General features: G+C 44.7%; 2 protein-coding genes across 3 annotated transcripts in view; one reads left to right on the forward strand and one right to left on the reverse strand.

Moving 5' to 3' along the window:
• Window positions 1-15,226, reverse strand: part of LOC144807697 (uncharacterized) — a 30,488-nt gene extending 15,262 nt beyond the window's left edge. Inside the window, exon 1 of one of the 2 annotated variants that reach the window (XM_078673342.1) lies at window positions 15,026-15,226. The gene's annotated coding sequence lies outside the window, so the exon portion shown is untranslated. Of the gene's footprint in view, window positions 1-15,007 lie in introns of both variants that reach the window. The other variant, XM_078673341.1, reaches the window with a different exon arrangement.
• A 196-nt stretch (window positions 15,227-15,422) lies between these two features.
• LOC144807698 (uncharacterized) overlaps window positions 15,423-17,603 on the forward strand; it is a 98,484-nt gene continuing 96,303 nt past the window's right edge. Inside the window, exon 1 of the mRNA XM_078673343.1 lies at window positions 15,423-15,482. The gene's annotated coding sequence lies outside the window, so the exon portion shown is untranslated. The remainder of the gene's footprint in view (window positions 15,483-17,603) is intronic.

Here is a 17,603-nt window from a genome sequence, read left to right on the forward strand (position 1 = left end):
AGTCACAAAAAAGCGTACTAGAAAACAAATAGACGGTGAAACGCTACTAGCAGTAAAAGCCTCAATGAAAGGCAACTATGTGGCGTTACCTCTAAATTATCCACTCGGAAATAAATACATAATTGATGCAAACTCCGTTCCTTTTGCTCAAATCCCTGGAGTGGGGGATAGAGTAATTCCAAACGAACCAGAGGGCTTACTTGATTCCAGAAGCACACATGGGACAGCGTCTGAGGCACCAAGAGATCTTGACATCTGTAATAGAATTACAATCACAATACTGGTGGCCGGGGATGTGCGTGCAAATTTACAACTTTGCTACTAATTGTCAGAACTGCAATAGAGATTGCAGTGGGGAACCAGATGAGACACCAGCCCAGATACCCTTATTAGAAAGCATCAGGCTATCTATACGCAAAAATCCAGAAGGAAACAGGCGGTCCCATAATTATTAAGACGAGATTCACTTAAAATGTAGGACCCAGCGCTCGGCTGACGCCAATACTGTTATAAAAGATTTGCGAGTCTTTATCGGCACATACGCAGTTGGCGTGCTACATTCTGACCAGGGTCCTGCGTTTAGCTCTCGAGCTTACAAAGAGGCCATGACCAGCATGGGCATTGCATTGCGGTACTCTTCTTCCTTCCATCCTGAGGGAAATGCAGTAGTGGAAAGAAAAAACCGTGACATAAAGCAATCTATAACGGCGAGGGTATTAGGTTCGGGTGATGGGTGGGTCAAACATTTAACAAGTGTCCAACGTAGTCTTAACAATCTGCCAAGAAATTCTCTAAAAGGTATCACTCCATACGAACTATTGTTCGGCACTAGAATGAAAATCCAGGACTTACATTGTCAGACTTCAGTGGTGAAAGAAAAAGCCTTTGATATCAAAGATCGTTTGGCTGTTTTACAGGACTTAAATGAAACAAGCAGAAGTCTAAGTAACATAAAGTGAAAGTCAACAGCCACTGAAGAAAAACCACCTGTCCCAGCAAGACCTGTCTGGATTCCAAAGATTGGGGATCTAGTCAGAGAGAAGATCGCGGTGAAGAAGGAATTTGGCCTTCTTACAGAAAAGCAGTACCTGTCTTAGCTGCCAGCGGAACAAGATCAGTAGTACTACCGCCCCTTGCTGGTAAAAAGGAGAACAGAGTTGTATCAATCGACCTGTTAAAACCACAATCATGTGGCCAATAATAAGTAGTAGGCCCAGTGGACTCCCAAGAAGTAGCAGAAGACCAAACCTTGCTACAATCTAAGAGGTTCAAACTGAGAGACTAATCACTTTTGATAAACCTGCAGTAAATAAAAAAGGACTATGCAACAAAGCCATGGAACTTGTGCCTCTTGAAACCCAAATTGCAACAGTGTCACGGTTCGCGGCGATTGCCGCTTCCGGCCATCCCCGCAGATGCACACACAGAAATGCCGGAATACTCACTTCCGGGCGGAAGTTGAGTCCCGGTCTAGTCCTGGGCAGCGGACCTAGGAGCACAGAAGCACTTCCGGGGGAAGCGCTTAAACATCGCGTTTCCCGCCGGCTCAGTGCTTCGAATCCTTCCTGGACGCTCCTGTGACGCGGACTTGTTTGCCGGGGCTGAGACTCGTCTGTTACCTGCAGAGTCACACCGCTCTGGAGCGCTGTCTGTTTGTTTGTGCAAACCGCACTGGAGCGCTGTTTTGCTGTCACGTCTACGCTGCACAGGAGCGCTTTCTTGTTTTTCCTCCTGGGTTATCCAGGGCTGTACTTGTTTTGTTTTCATTAACCCTTGCCGCGTAGGAGCGCCTTGAAGGGGGTTAAAAGACCTATGCACAGGAGTGCTTGTTTTGGGTTTGTTTCATTAAGACTTCGGTTTCCCCACCGCGCAGGAGTGCTACATGGGGAAATAGCTCTGCTAACAGGAGTATTGTAAATAGCTTGTGTTACTTACCAGAGATGCCACATGTTGAATGACCACGTTCTATTCCCTGCTACACGCGCAGGAGCGCTTTGCTTTCCAGTTTTGACTTGGTTCATTTGCACCTGCGCAGGAGCGCTTTCTTTTGGTTTGAGCTTGGGTGTAACGCGCAGGAGCGCTTTCTTTTGGTTTGAGCTTGGGTACAACGCGCAGGAGCGCCTCACCTTGGCCATCCTTATCCAGAGCTGAACTTATCTGGGTACCACGATTCCGGATGCATTGGTGAGTTGCTAGAGGGATATTAGTTCTGTGTGTGCCTTTGTGGGGTGGTTCTTTTCTGATCTGGCTCCTTATCTGATCTGGTTCTTTTCTGGTTTCCAGCTGACACCGGGATACCCAGCCAGCTCCACGCTATCGTTTAGCCTCTACTCCCTGGCTCCCTCCCCTGCGTCCATCTCATCCCTGCTGGGTCTTACCTTCCACGAGGGTCAGGTGGGTACAGGGACGGGTGCTCTTGTCGTCTCTGCGGAATTGCGTCACAAGCAGAGGTGACGGCACCTGACAAACAGTTCGTCAAGAAACACCTGTCTACAATGATGTAGCTTCAGACTATACTAATGTGACAAAAGAAAATCCGGAAGCAATTCCAACAATTGACAGAACTGCATCTGGCTACTTCATCAATTTCGATGACCTTTCTGATGATCCAAGTGAACATGAAGAAACGCCAGCAACAAAAAGTTTTAAACAAAAAATGACTGAACTCTTTTTTATCAACTCAAAGAAACATATCTGATTTCACCATGGATTGAATTTTGGATTGTGCTAGGTGTACTTTTCCTTCTGCTTTGGCTCATCATGGTTTTATGTTTGGGTAGATTTATGGAAAATATAGTACAATGGACACAGCAAGTCAGAACATCAACTTGGTCCTAAAGCCTCACAAATACTCACACATCGAGAAAAGAGAACTGTCATCAGTGAATATCACAGCCAATCCAATACCCGGGGGCGGGGGGAAGGGGTAGCATGGGACAAAACGGATTATGAAATCTATGGCCAGATTGAGCTCCTGAAATATCCACATCAGTTCAAGGTTTAATTAAGTGACTTTGGAAAACCAAGTACTTTCTCTGATGATTGGGACTTTGAAAATATTAATAATATGATGTCAGATTTAGTAATATCAGCAAAATTCACAGAACAAGATTATTTGCAGGGTTCAGCAAAATATGAAGAAATGTACTGTTATAATCATTATGGTCATCACTATTTGCATAAATCTGGTAGTCCTAGAAATGTTTTTAATTATAACCAATGGGAACATTGTGCAACTCCGCCAAAAGGCAGCTCGAAAACATTTTATGAGAAATTCCCATACTTCTCAGGGTTTAACACAACTGATCCAGAAACGTTTTATTTTAAAATGTTAAATAAGACAGGAATGAAAACAATGTTGACAAATACTAAATTGATTTATTCTGAAACATTTTATGAAAAAATGGTTACATTTGGTTTTGAATTTTGGAAAAACAACATTGAAACAAAAACCATCTGGGGTACAAAAGAATGGCAGGTACAAGGTCTAGAAGCATTATTTAGAGCCTGCATGATCCCGGAACAAATAATATTCCTGAATGACACCATTCAGCAAACAACCTGTCTTGGTTTAGCCAAGATAAAAGACTTAAATAAACCGTCTATTCCAAAGCCCATACCTGATAGTAATAGCACTACAGATGAGGAGATAGACGTATCCCATATTTTACACCAAAACAGAACAAATCCTGTTTGGAAAAAATGGTTGATCTGGCCCACAGACACAAATAACTGTCAAGATAGATTCCTGAACAAAATACAGGGGTTCAAACAGACCAGGTCAGACCCAAGATATTCCCAGAGACAACATCCAGGGATAGTTACAACATACAGTGTAGGAAAACTATGCCTCGAGTGGCTAAAAAAATCCACACTGGCTGAAATTAAGCAACACTTGACTTTACTTGAAGGCAGTGCTGCCTTGAGAGATTTCATAATGGGACCTCGCAAACAGCGTCAAAAACGTTTAATATACGCCGGTATATACGCTGCTTACAACGAAGCTTGGAAAGTAACGCAAATTGAAACTGGAGAAAAAATACGAGAAATTGATCGTATTAATTTGGAAAAATCACTTTTTATAGTGGACAATGGGTTAACGACTCTGTCCTCCAGAATATATTCACTGGACAACATTGTATCCTCTGCTATTGATATAATAGAGCAGGACTTACTAATGTTACAACATGGTCAGTCCCAATTGCGTTCTACGTTACAAAATCTGCGTTCAGGCTACGTGCCATGGCGTTTAATCAACACAACGTCATTATTCTCTATCTTTAACCTTACTGATAAACAAATCTGATTAAAAAATGGCTGAAATCCAAGCTGGAACAAGACATTCCATAGAAAGGCATGGGACCTTTTGGCTTGTGGGAGCACACTATACATAACAATTGGCCTCTGTTTATTGTTGTATACCCTTGAATAACATGGAAAATCATTGGGTCTGCCCTTGTTTGGTCCCCAGTTCTCCCTTGAAGCTCATTTAGAAATCCTCTGCTTCAAATCCTGGGGAGATTTTGCAAAGGACTTTGCTCAGTGCACATCTGGACGTTGCATTCACGCCTCCACTGCAATCTGAAACCACTGAAAATACTGTACCATTAAATAGGCACACAGTAGAAGTGATTTTGGGGAGATGGTTATTAAACACCAGCAAGAAGAGTAAATCTTGTTTAAACCTTGAGTGGTCTCCTTCCTTTAATGAACAAGAATGGTTTCTTCTGCAATATGTACAGTTACGGTTTGCCTCCATTTTAGACCGGGAGATGGGGCATCTTTACTTACACTGCTTAATTAAAATGTTTAAACTTTATTAATCTATAGTTAAACTGGAATGACAGCTTACAGTACACAATGTGAACGTTCTGAAAATGTTTGACAGACATACTTTCCAGTCAATACCCATCTTTTTTTTCTCAGCGAGAAAAAGTAATGTTCAACACATTTTACGTACACTTGTAAGAACGCAGCAGTTAGAGCTTTTTCTCCAATTGTACAGAAGCTGTTAGTACAAATGATCATTGGTTAAGAGAGCTGGCAAGAACTGGGACGCCATATTGAACAAGCATTTGCAATGCAATCGGTCTTGCATTTACTGCGAGTTTAAGCTATTGGCATTGTTAATGACAATGCATTTTTTTTACCAAAACATAAATAAAACACATTGTTATTTACAATGCCGATAGCTTAAACCCGCGTAAGCGTAAATGCGACACCTATTGTATTGCAAATGCTTGTTCAATGCCAATAGCTTAAACTCGCGCAAGCGTAAATGCGAGACCTATTGCATTGCATATGCTTATTCAATATGGCGTCCCAGTTCTGGCCGGCTCTCTTAACCGATGCTCATTTGCACTAACAGCTTCCATACAATTGGAGAAAAAGCTCAAACCGCTGCGTTCTTATAAGTGTTCGTAAAATGTGCTGAACATTCTTTTTCCCTGAGAAAAAAAAAGATGGTTATTGACTGCAAAGTATGTCAGTCAAAAATATTCAGAACGTTCACATTGTGTACTGTAAGCTGTCATTCCAATTTAACTAGAGATTAATAAAGTTTAAACATTTTAATTAAACAGTGTAAGTAAAGATGCCCCATCTCCCGGTCTAAGATGGAGGCAAACGGTGACTGTACATATTACAGAAGAAACCATTCTCGTTCATTAAATGAAGGCGACCACTCAAGGTTTAAACAAGATCTACTCTTCTTGCTGGTGTTTAATAACCATCTCCCCAAAATCACTTCTACTGTGTGCCTATTTAATGATACAGTATTTTCAGTGGTTTCAGGTTGCAGGGGAGGCGTGAATGCAACGTTCAGATGTGCACTGAGCAAAGTCCTTTGCCAAATCTCCCCAGGATTTGAAGCAGAGGATTTCTGAACGAGCTTCCAAGGGAGAATTGAGGACAAAACAAAGGTGGACCCAATGATTTTCCATGTTATTCAAGGGTATAAAACAATAAACAGAGGCCAATTGTTTTGTATGGTGTGCTCCCACAAGCCAAAAGGTCCCATGCCCTTCTGTGGAATGTCTTCTTCCAGCTTAGATTTAAGCCATTTTTGAATCATACAGAGGCTACTTTTCGCCATTTGCACAAAAAGAGGCTTTTAGACGTTACATAGCCTCATTTGCACCTACCTCTTAACACCACACTGCCTCGATCTCATCCTTAGACACTAAGCCCCCACAACAACCAAAGCCTCTGTCTCTCTTATAACCACAGGCGATACCCACGCAAAATATCTCAAGGCCTACTAACACGTATCGCACAATTGAACACCGGCTCATCAGGATATGTAATTCACAAGGACCTTTTCAATCACAAGGAAATTCTTTATGACAAGGTTACCAAACAGAGAGAGATCCGCGTATGGAGGCACCGCACATGGACCTATGCTCTTGGAACATCAATGGGCTCCACAACAAAGCAGCAGATACTGATTTCCTACAATATGTCAAATCATTTGACATTATCCTCCTACAGGAAACATGGCTGGAAGAGCCTATTCATTTAGAGGGTTATACTTGTCACCATTCCCCAGCCGCAAGGTAAAGCAAGTTTGGTCGTCTGTCAGGAGGCCTAGTAACCTATCTCAAAATATCAACGATTGGTTATGCTCGGGCTCTCAGCACAACTTCCTTGGCCATAAACACAGTGGAGGTACTACTTAACTTCGGGGGCAAGAAAAAAGTGGTACAGCTGACTAACACCTACATCAACCCAAAAAACAAGGGAAAGGAGGGGAAAATCCTAACAGACCACTTATACAACGTCATGAACATCCGAACAGCCCCAAATTTAATTTTGTCTGGAGACTTCAATCAGTGCATTCTGGGGACTTCAGCAAATAACGATATTCAGGCACAGTCTTATCATTGGGATATCCCGAACCAATTATTTAGCAGTCAGTGCAAGGCTTCAAAGGCAGCAAAGGCACTACTGGAAGACCTAGAACACATGGGCCTGAGGGTCTTAAACGGAAGATTCATAAAGGATTCACCATCTGTGGCCTCATTCATCTCAGGCACTACTACCTCTCTTATTGATTACACGTTAGTCTCCCTCACGCTATTTCATCACGTTTTGGGCTATAACTTAGGAGACAAGGGTGAAAGCGACCATCGCCCTCAAGAGGTCAGTTTAGGAGCCTTCCCAGACGATATTCTTCTAAACGCTACTGGGCCGCAGGACAGTTACACCATCAACCTTAAACGTATTAAAACGTCAGTAGCAAATACTGCGGAGGTACTTCTAGCGGCAAAAACCCAACTGACCGCCGCCAACTATCCTTCCGGCAATATAGTAGCAGGCTGGGAACAATTTATGATGGAGTTTGGGAACAATTATTCGACAACTGTACGGCATTTTCCACAACCAGCACAGGGTGCTACAAGGAAGATCTCGGGCACCCATAAACTGGCTATGAAATCCCACAAAAAAGCGATTAATAAAGCTTTAAGATTGCTAAAGAAAAGTCCGGGGATGTAATGCTGCTAGCAGGGATTCGCAAGCACCGAGCGGATATCAAAAAACTGAAATGGGCAATCAAAAGGGCTAACGACGTCGACTTCTGGGCCAAACTCCATCATGCATCCATGGGCAACAACAGCGCCCAGTTCTGGGCGATTATAAACAAACTGCTAAATCCAAAAATCAGCGGCATAACATCACACATATCGAAATCTTCTTGGGAATTATTTCTTGATGAACATTTTAATTGCCAGGACAGGAAAACAAGGGGGCCTCTCAATTTTCTGGGTGACAGACAACCGCAAATTCGCTCACCAAGTGAAGACTTCATTCTATTATCCTCTGCGGCTCAAATCAGGAAACTAATCTCCAAAGGTAGAAAAGACGGCGCAGCCGGACCAAATGGTATTCCCCCGGCCCTCTTCAAACTTGAACCTGATTACTGGGCCGACAAATTGATCCCCCTCTATTCATTTGTCACCAACTCTGGGTGCCTTCCCGTTTCATGGAGGGGCTCGATCATCTCACCGATCTATAAGGCTGGGGACAGACTTCTTCCAAAAAACTACCGATTGATTGCACTCCTTGACGTTGAGGCCAAATACTTTGCAGGACTCCTATTGATCCATCTGCGAGAATGGGCTGCAAACCAAAGCTTAATACCATCCAGCCAAACGGGGTTCTGCAAAGATATGGGGACAACATCCAACTTGATTGCCATCTCGTTGCTCATTGACAAGGCAAGAGCGACCAAGCAGGCTCTCCACCTCTGCTTTGTGGACTTTAAAGCGGCCTTTGACAATGTCAACCGAGAAATCCTATGGCAAAAACTGGCCTCCTGGGGGATTCCCTTGCCTCTTCTAAACCTTTTGATTGAGTTGCATACAAACACATGGGTCCAGGTAAAGCTTGGGAACGGCTCGCACCTCTCTAGGCGCATTCCGACCACAAAGGGCCTAAAACAGGGGTGCGTGTTAGCTCCAACTCTTTTCAATCTTTTTACAGCCGACCTGCCACCCGCCTTAGATGCCTGCAATTCGCATGCTCCGCGGTTAGGAGGCAAAGGGCTGTCCAGCATCTCCTACGCTGACGACGTGGTTCTGGTCAGTCACACGAAAGTTGGCCTTCAAAACCTTATCAACACGCTTCATGGTTATGCCGTCGAAAACCAACTAGAAGTGAACATTAGTAAAACAAAAGTTCTTTCTATAACCAGAAGCAAAAAGTCGTATACTTGGACGCTTGGTTCAGATGCAATCTCAAACTGCTCTGAATATAAATATCTTGGGATCCAAGTCGATAAAGGTGGCCGCTACCAAAACCAATTAGAGGCCATCAAGAGGAAAGGCATGCTAATAGCCGTGACATTGAGATTGATTACAAATTTAGTCGCGCAAGCGGGTGTACTGCAGACGCATTTGCTGCTAGTTGTGTTATCTTGTGAAACTTTTAACCTGTGACATTTTAAAACTGTACAAATTGTTATTACCTGTTCTGGCGCGCTACTCCCCGGTCCACCGCAGCAATTTCATGCTGATTGCGTGGAGGGAGGTACAGCGCTCGTACTTCCGGTTTGTTCCGAGTTGGGCAGCCATGTTACCGATCATGACGGTCTAGTCTCCCCCCACCTCCCTGACTACAAAAGGGTTGGACACTCAGGCGCTCGACAGATTGATTACAAATTTAGTCGCGCAAGCGGGTGTACTGCAGACGCATTTGCTGCTAGTTGTGTTATCTTGTGAAACTTTTAACCTGTGACATTTTAAAACTGTACAAATTGTTATTACCTGTTCTGGCGCGCTACTCCCCGGTCCACCGCAGCAATTTCATGCTGATTGCGTGGAGGGAGGTACAGCGCTCGCACTTCCGGTTTGTTCCGAGTTGGGCAGCCATGTTACCGATCATGACGGTCTAGTCTCACCCCACCTCCTAATCTATTTAGGTTGTAGTTTTTACGCGCAGCGGTGACGCGCAGCGGTAGCGCCTTGAACGCGCCGAAGAGGCGCCAAAGAGAAGCCAGTCTGCGCCAGTCCGCGTCCAGACGCTTCTAGCTTCTGGCTCGGCATAATGGTAGGACATCATATTTGTTACAGCGCTTCCTTTTTGCATTCATTACGACCCATAGTTGACCCACTCTGTCTACATTCGGTCCTTCCTTACACTATAAACGCCGCCTGTAAATCATGTCACTGGTGTCCATCTTCTTTGACTCCAGCCATACATTGTTCCACACACAACAAGAATATGTTTCTCCTCAACTGCCGGTCCCTGCCCAAACACCATACGGAACTGGCGTTATTGATTGAGGAGCTTAACCCCGAGGCCCTCTTTCTAACCGAGACATGGCTCCAGTTACAAAATGACCCAGCATCAGTATGGGCCATTCCGTAGGGTTATACCATCAAACGACTGGATCGCCAGTCTGGTAGAGGTGGAGGACTGGCCATCATATATAGAGATATCTATACATGTCGTGTCACCTCCTCTACCACATTAGCCTGTGAGAGCCTATGCTTTGCCCTTGAACTTTCCCATACCTTCACTTACTCTGGTATTTTAGTTTATCGACCACCTGGTCCCCTTGGCGATTTCATCACTGACATGACGGATATAGCTGCTAACTTGGTGCTCACCGGAGCAAATCTTACCTTGCTGGGTGACCTAAATTTGCACCTAGACGATCCGTTGGATGGCGCCGCCAATAGCCTCCGCTCAAATCTTCAGGCGATTGGCTTGTCTCAAAAGGGGTTCCTTGCAACACATAATAAAGGACATCTTCTAGATCATGTTTATAGTAATCTAGACACCCTTTCTGCCGAAGTACCGATTCCACTACCCTGGACCGATCACTTTTTAATTCCCCTTACCTGGCCCATAGGTACTCCCCCTGCACCACAAACCCAGGACAAATACTGGGGTAGGAAATGGAGCTCTTTAGCGCCCCTTAAATGGGAACAAGTCCTCTCTGAACATCCACCCCAGAAAACGAGTAACTCCAATAGGGCAGCCCTTAACTTCGATAATTGGATTTCTGATACTCTCGACCAAGTCCTTCCGAAAGGCTCTCTGCAAGCAATAAAAAGATCCAAAGTTGCTCCTTGGTATTCCCCTGCTCTTAGAACTTTGAAACAAGGATGCCGCAAAGCGGAGAGAGCTTGGAGGAAGGATCGCTCTCAGTTGAAGGACTCAGAGTACAGAACTGCAATTAGGCACTATAAAAATGAAATAAAACTTGCCCAAGTAGAGTTCTATGGAACCAAAATCACTCGGGCAGCGAACGCTCATAGAGAAATTTTTTAAATCGCAAAATCTCTCATCTCTCCTCCCCCTGAGCTTCTGGCACCAGATGGTGCACAGGCCCGATGTGATAATCTCGCCACTTTTTTCTTTCAAAAGATTCAGACCATATACTCCCTATTCCCAACAGGTGGAACCGACACGGGTCTTACTCCCACGTCAGATCCTGATCTGCCCTTGTCCTGTTCTCTGGTTACCTTTCCTCTCTTGGATTTCGGTATACTGGATAAATTGGTCCATAAAGTCACTTCTGGATCTCCTAATGACCCGGCTCCTCCGCAGGCCTTAGTTAAAGTGATTGATACTATCCGTCCGTACATCTTAGATGTCCTTAACACCTCCATCACTTCTAACTCCGTTCCAGCCCCATGGAAGTGTGCGATGGTGAGGGCACTGTTGAAGAAACCGAACTTGGATCAGAACAACCTGTCCAACTTTCGTCCCATCTCGCTGCTCCCATGGATGAGTAAACTGGTGGAAAGACATGTCAATAAGGTCTTAGTGGATTATTTGGAGTCTAATAATCTACTACGTGTCTCCCAGACGGGGTTCCGCCCTCAGCATGGTACTGAAACTGCCCTTCTGGCAGTAACGGAGGCAGCTAGAGCCATAATGGACCAGGGAGGAAAAACAGCCATTATACTGCTCGATCTAAGTGCCGCGTTCGACACAGTTAACCATGCCACATTATTACATCGTTTGAAGAGCATGGGTGTGTCGGGCGCGGCCCTTGCTTGGCTGACCTCCTTCCTGGACGAGCGATTCTTTCGGGTGTTTGAGGGTGAGGTGGTATCATCTAAGCATCCGCTTAGCTGTGGTGTTCCTCAGGGTTCCTCCCTGAGCCCCACCCTTTTTAACATTTACATGCAGCCTCTGGAGGAGATAGTCCACCCGTTTGGCGTGCGGATTATCACATACGCAGATGATACCCAACTGGTGGTCTCCCTGGACCACTCGGAGGGTTCATCTAACATCTTGGGCCCCTGTCTAGAGGCTGTTGCTAAGTGGATGCAATCTTCCCACCTCAAACTCAATGGGGAGAAGACCGAGATCATGTTATTGGGCAATCCTTCTTTGACCAACTTAATTTCCATCTGGCCCTCGTGTCTCGGTGCCCCCCCTCCCCCTAAACCCCTGATAAAGAGCCTGGGAATCTGGCTCGACAAAGCACTGGATTTTTCAGCTCAAGCCAGTAAAACTGCCTCCACTTGCGTCGGGTTGATGAAAATGCTCCGCAAAGTGCTCCCTCTGCTCCCAATCCAGGCGAGGAGGGTCATGGTGCAGGCCCTTATACTTTCTCGCCTGGACTATGGAAATGTGTTATATCTGGGAGCCCCTGCAGCAGTGGTCAACAGGCTCCAAGTCACCCAAAACTGTGCCGCCCGACTGCTGTTCAACATCCCTCGCTGGCAATCAGCCAGGAAGGCTCTAAAAGAACTCCACTGGCTCCCTGTGGCTGCTCGAACGCAGTTTAAGGCCATGTGCATCTTGCACAAATCTTTCCATCGAACAGGCCCTGCTATTCTGCATTCTCTAGTGTTACCTTACACCCCCTCCAGAGCTCTCCGCTCTGGTTCACTGCATCTGGCAACCTCGTCCAAAATTAAAAAGGCCAGATGGGGCGGGAGTTCCTTTACCCACACAGCGGCAAGGCTTTGGAACTCTCTGCCTCTTACCTTGAGAGAAAACAGCAACCTACTGTCCTTCAGGAAGGCCTTGAAGACTCACTTGTTTACAAAAGCGTATTAAGTACCCGTTGGCCCGACACAGTAATCAGTCTAAAGCGCTGCGAGGCCTCCGGGTAGTTATGCGCTATAGAAGTGTAATTTTTCCTTTCATTGAAACAGCTAAAGACCAATCTGACTGGTGAGACTCTACTTCCACTATTACGAGTAGCCAAAACTAAAATAGAGTCATCAATCACGTATGGCAGCGAGGCTCTAAGAGGAATTGATGCTAAACTTCTGGACACAACCATTTCAAAGGCCTACAGACTTCTTTTTAATCTACCATCCTATACTTCGCAGGCCCAGATTCGGCTGGAATTCGGGCTGACGTGCCAAACGCTTGCTCGAAGAGCCTCATACATCAAGTGCTGGCACAAATTAAAGAATTCTCACGAAAACACCCTGAACCGACAGCTCTGGCAAGACATGCTTACAACACCACGAATGCCGGCGAAAAAATACCTAGAGGAGTCCTTGTCCATCACAGGACTGAAAGACCTTTGGGAGACCCCTGTATCACATGCGCAATTCAAGCGCATAGTGAACAGGAGTCTAAAGAGACAATCGCATGTGGAGGACAAAGCTTTGCTCTCTCATAGGCGTCATGCCTGGATGACCTTGTGCACATACAGATCACCGGGGCTCCAAGCATATTTTGGTCTGGGGTATGGCTGGAAAACAAAAGAGGCCTTTTTCAAACACAGGCTGGGGATTCTACCCGCCATTCCTCATCTACCACCATGGTTGAGGCAGAAACACGGGACCAAATGCCGGCTCTGCGGAACAGGAACTGAAGATTTGGAACATTTATTGTGCATTTGCCCGAGGCTGAATGAGGAAAGAGTAGCTCTGCTGAAAACAGCTTTCAACGAACTAGGAGTCCGCTCATGCAGACAAGCTGTCCTCGCTTGTTTTGATCCTGGCCTCCCGCCACTAAACGGGAAGCTAGTTAAATTTCTGAAACTAGCGGAACGGAAACAAATAACCCAGGCACTTGCCTAAGTGGAAACCCGGGACAGGACCAAGTGCCCTGAACATTTTTCCCTCCGGGGCATTACTGTTTTTTATCTTTACTATTCGATTAATTATGAATTTCTGTTTTAAGGTCTTTTAAACTTCTTATGAGATTGTTTTATTGCTCTTTTTGTAACGGTTTTTATTAACCTAAAACAATAAAGAATTACTTACTTACTGTCTCTCTTATAAGAATAGAGACCCCTGAAAATTACACTTCAGTCTCACGTACACCCAATATCCAGGTGCCTACGCCCTACCGGCTAGTACCGGTCCCCTTACAAATTCCAGAGTCTCAAAGTATCAGTCAGAACTGGGATACCTGGATATTCTGCAGCCTCAATCTCATGTACATGAATCAAAATTCCTGGACATTCCACTACATAGTTGGTGGACTCAGGACATTCCACTGGCTTATTCTCAACTGCTAGCAATCGAGCCCCCCCCTTCCATGGACGTTCCAGGCCCTAAATCCAACCTGTAAGAATTTGGGTAAATCCTGTGATGTTTACCTGTGGATAATCCCCTCTTAACACTTTAAAAAGGCCAATTCTTAGGCTTTTGGACGTCGAGGCTGGTTTGATAAGCACACAAGTTACAGGAATATTCGCTCCTGATGGCCTTACGCATGAAAGGGAAGACCAGTCGTCTGGGGCTTTGTTCTCCTTGGTGTTACATAATCAGAGCGTGCCATGTCGAATCCTGATGATGACACAACTAAGGAGACTTGGATGAGGTATTATTCCCTGGCTGTGGATAATGAAAAATAGTTTTGATCTGTACAGTAGTGCAGCTGCCATGCCAGTGCGTCCCCCAAGCCTGCAAAGCTAAGGTCTGATTCAGATATTGGTGATTGTATATGGTCCTCCGAAAAAAATGCCTTAACCATTTCGTTTTGGAGGATTACATTTTACTACAATTATCTCTACCAAAGCCCAGTACTGTAGCAAAACCGTTACCTAATTTTCTGGGTGCAAGCCTGTAACAAAATGTTGAGAGAGAAAGTGATCTCATCTCAGAGGAAATGCCCTTGCAACTCGAATCAGACTCGGCCTTCAGTATCAAAGCCTCACTCCCACCCCCCCACCTTCCCTTCGATGACAGAATAGAAAGAAATGTGACCCCTTTAAAAAGTGCTGGTATATACGTCTCATTCACATGACAATTAGACCATTTCTCATTTACATATTTCTTGAATTCATACTCATTGAACTATGATTTCTGACATTTTTGCCTGAACCGGTTTCCCAAAGTAACTTCCCAGGCTTGGATTTTGAGAGTACTGGCAATGCCTGGAGACTTGCTGAACACCTATGTAAAGCAAAAATCAAAATCCACAGGAGGATTTGGGAACGATTTTCAAAAGTATAGTTTTTTTTTTGCATAAATAAAAAATATTGAAAAGAAAACCGTATTGGCTCCACCTGCTTCTCTGGAGGCATCCTCCTGGGAGGGCAATCCCACAGCCATAACTATGCAAACACTTCACATACCTAGGAAATAGCACATACACAGGCTGCGTTAGAGGCCAACACCAGAGTCCCTGAAACCCGAGCAGACCAGGCCCTCCAGGGATGGCGACGGTGAACCACCGAAGCAAGTGCAGGTCCAAATCCGGGTTGTAAAGTATTCAAATTGGCAACTGGCGCTGGAATTCCTTTGTTCGCCTGGATTATTGTCAATTAAGTTCACTAACCCTAAACATGGCGCACACTCCACTGAGAACAGCAGTCGGCAGCGAGGCCTGGCACGCAAATATAACCCGAAACAGAGGCCTGGCACGCAAAACTAACCCTCAAACGTGCCACACACGCGCCCTAGAACAGCAATGCACAGCGAGAGCGAGGCCAGGCACGCAAAACGGATTTCCGGGCGGGAGAAAGGAGAGGCGTGACACGCACGAACTGCCTGGAAGGGACAGAGAAGCAAACAACAGAGCGGGCTGCGGACAGAGAGCTGGAGCCGGAGGTGAGAGGGATGGAGGGAGATACAGGGAGAGCTTGAGCCGGAGGTGAGAGGGATGGAGGGGGATACAGGGAGAGCTTGAGCCGGCTGTGAGAGGGACGGCGGGATAGGAATAGATCATGTAAAGAAGAGAAAGGTCAAGATTAGCCGAGCTGTGGGCGGCTGGTGAGACAAGGGAGGGAGCTGCTGGGAGGGGTGGTTGAAGTGCATGCATGCCAATGGACGCCTCAAATTGCATTTTCTACAATGGAAGCCCAGGTCAAACAGGATTACTTTAGAAGCCATCCCAGAGTTGTTGAATGATCATTCAACTACTCTAGAAGTCATTTTCATGTTGTCAGACGTCATCAAGCTCTTAAAGTCATCAGCAGAGTTTAGAAACTTGAGCCTGATGATTTGAAGATGACTTGAAAATGAGTATCTGATGACTTCACAAGATGTGATTAACCCTGATGATTTCAAGATCACTTGAAAATGATTATCCAATGACTTCACAAGATGTGACTGTTACTGATAATTTGAGGATGACTTGAAACTGAGTGATGGATTACTTCACAAGATGCATTGCTACTGGTGGTTTTAAGATTGTTTGAAAATGACTGTTGGATTACTTGACTAGCACCACAGTCTTCTAATTAAAAAGACTGGTTCTTAATAATTCTAGGATGATTTGTTTATTGCTTCAGGGACACGTCCAACATTTTAGTTTATTTCTTTCTTTTTAGATACATTCAACCCTTTGGAAGATTTCAGAATCTCCTTTTTACTACATAATGAACACCATTTACATACTACTGCATTTTAATTCTGCAATTACACCGATAGTGCATGCATAAGCGGAGACTTCAATGCTAGAAGGACTGGGTGCTATGCCAATAACTCTAACACAAACAAATGCGAGACCGATTGCATTTTCAGTATAGCGCTTCTCATCTCAATGCAGAGTGTTAGAGCACTTAACATAACTTACACATTATCCATGCAAAAGAAATCAAGTAATTGTACAAATCAACGTAATATACATATCAGAGCACTATTGCATAATTAAGTGGTACATTAATGCTCACAATATTGTATAAAATGCACACCATGTGTGTTATGATATCATGAATAGCAAACCTTAAGAAGGTAGCAACAAAATAGAGGTTCAACAATCCCACCCCCGAGAACAGTGGGTGAGTTAAAAAAAATGTATTAGTTGAGGATTCGGGGTTGGGGTTGTGCCAAAAAAGTGGCGGCAGAATTAAATGTACTCATGATACACCTGATAAATATATGTGTGTGATCTTAGTATCTGATATCACTTCCAGTGAGGTCACTTACTGTGATGCCATGTGGAATGTCACGCATTGTGGTGTCATGTGGCACTCGTCATTATGTCACTTGCATACTATACTGCCTAACTTGGTCAGTCCCCCCACTTCTTTTTATAGGACTTGTGCCCTTCATACACCATCGCTAGTGCACAGCGTTCACGTTTAACAGGTCCACATATGAGGTACTCATCTAGTTCTGGTCTTAGCTTTACATTTTGGACTCGTAGGCCCGATTTTATAGAGGCACAAACAGAGCTACAGATCTTGTGATGAAAACTGCTGGTCTCTGTGAGTTTCTCGCGAAATTTGAGAGCTCTGGAACTGGCTTTTCTACCTCTTTTATCAGAGAAGCCTTTAGAGGAGAGGCCAAACTCTGTAAGGGGAGGAAGTCATAGGGCTCCTTTAAGCAGTTCAGTCAAGTGTCATTTACATCACTGCATTTGGTCCGTTTTTAGCACTATATAATGTTTAGACGGCTCACTGTTTGTTTATGGCCATTGCATATGTTTCCTTATCCAAAGTTACATTTGTTTCATTTTTGTACAAATTGCAAACCTAAAAGCTTCTTTCATTAAAAAAAGCACGATAACGCTGTTGGTTCCTTTGACACTATATCGCTGTGAAATACAGATATAAATCACGAAAGGAAAGGCACATTTATTGTTGAAACGGAGACATTAGTGATTTGCTCAGAATGACTGGATGTTGAGGGAGACTCTAACTCGGTTTCCAAGCTGCGGAGCAGTTGCTGTAGCTGTTAGGCTACATCCTCTCTCTGTTGCTTAAAAAAATATAAAGTAGCTGTTGT

The sequence above is a fragment of the Lissotriton helveticus genome, chromosome 1_2, assembly GCF_964261635.1.
Source record: "Lissotriton helveticus chromosome 1_2, aLisHel1.1, whole genome shotgun sequence".
Lineage (NCBI taxonomy): Eukaryota > Metazoa > Chordata > Amphibia > Caudata > Salamandridae > Lissotriton > Lissotriton helveticus.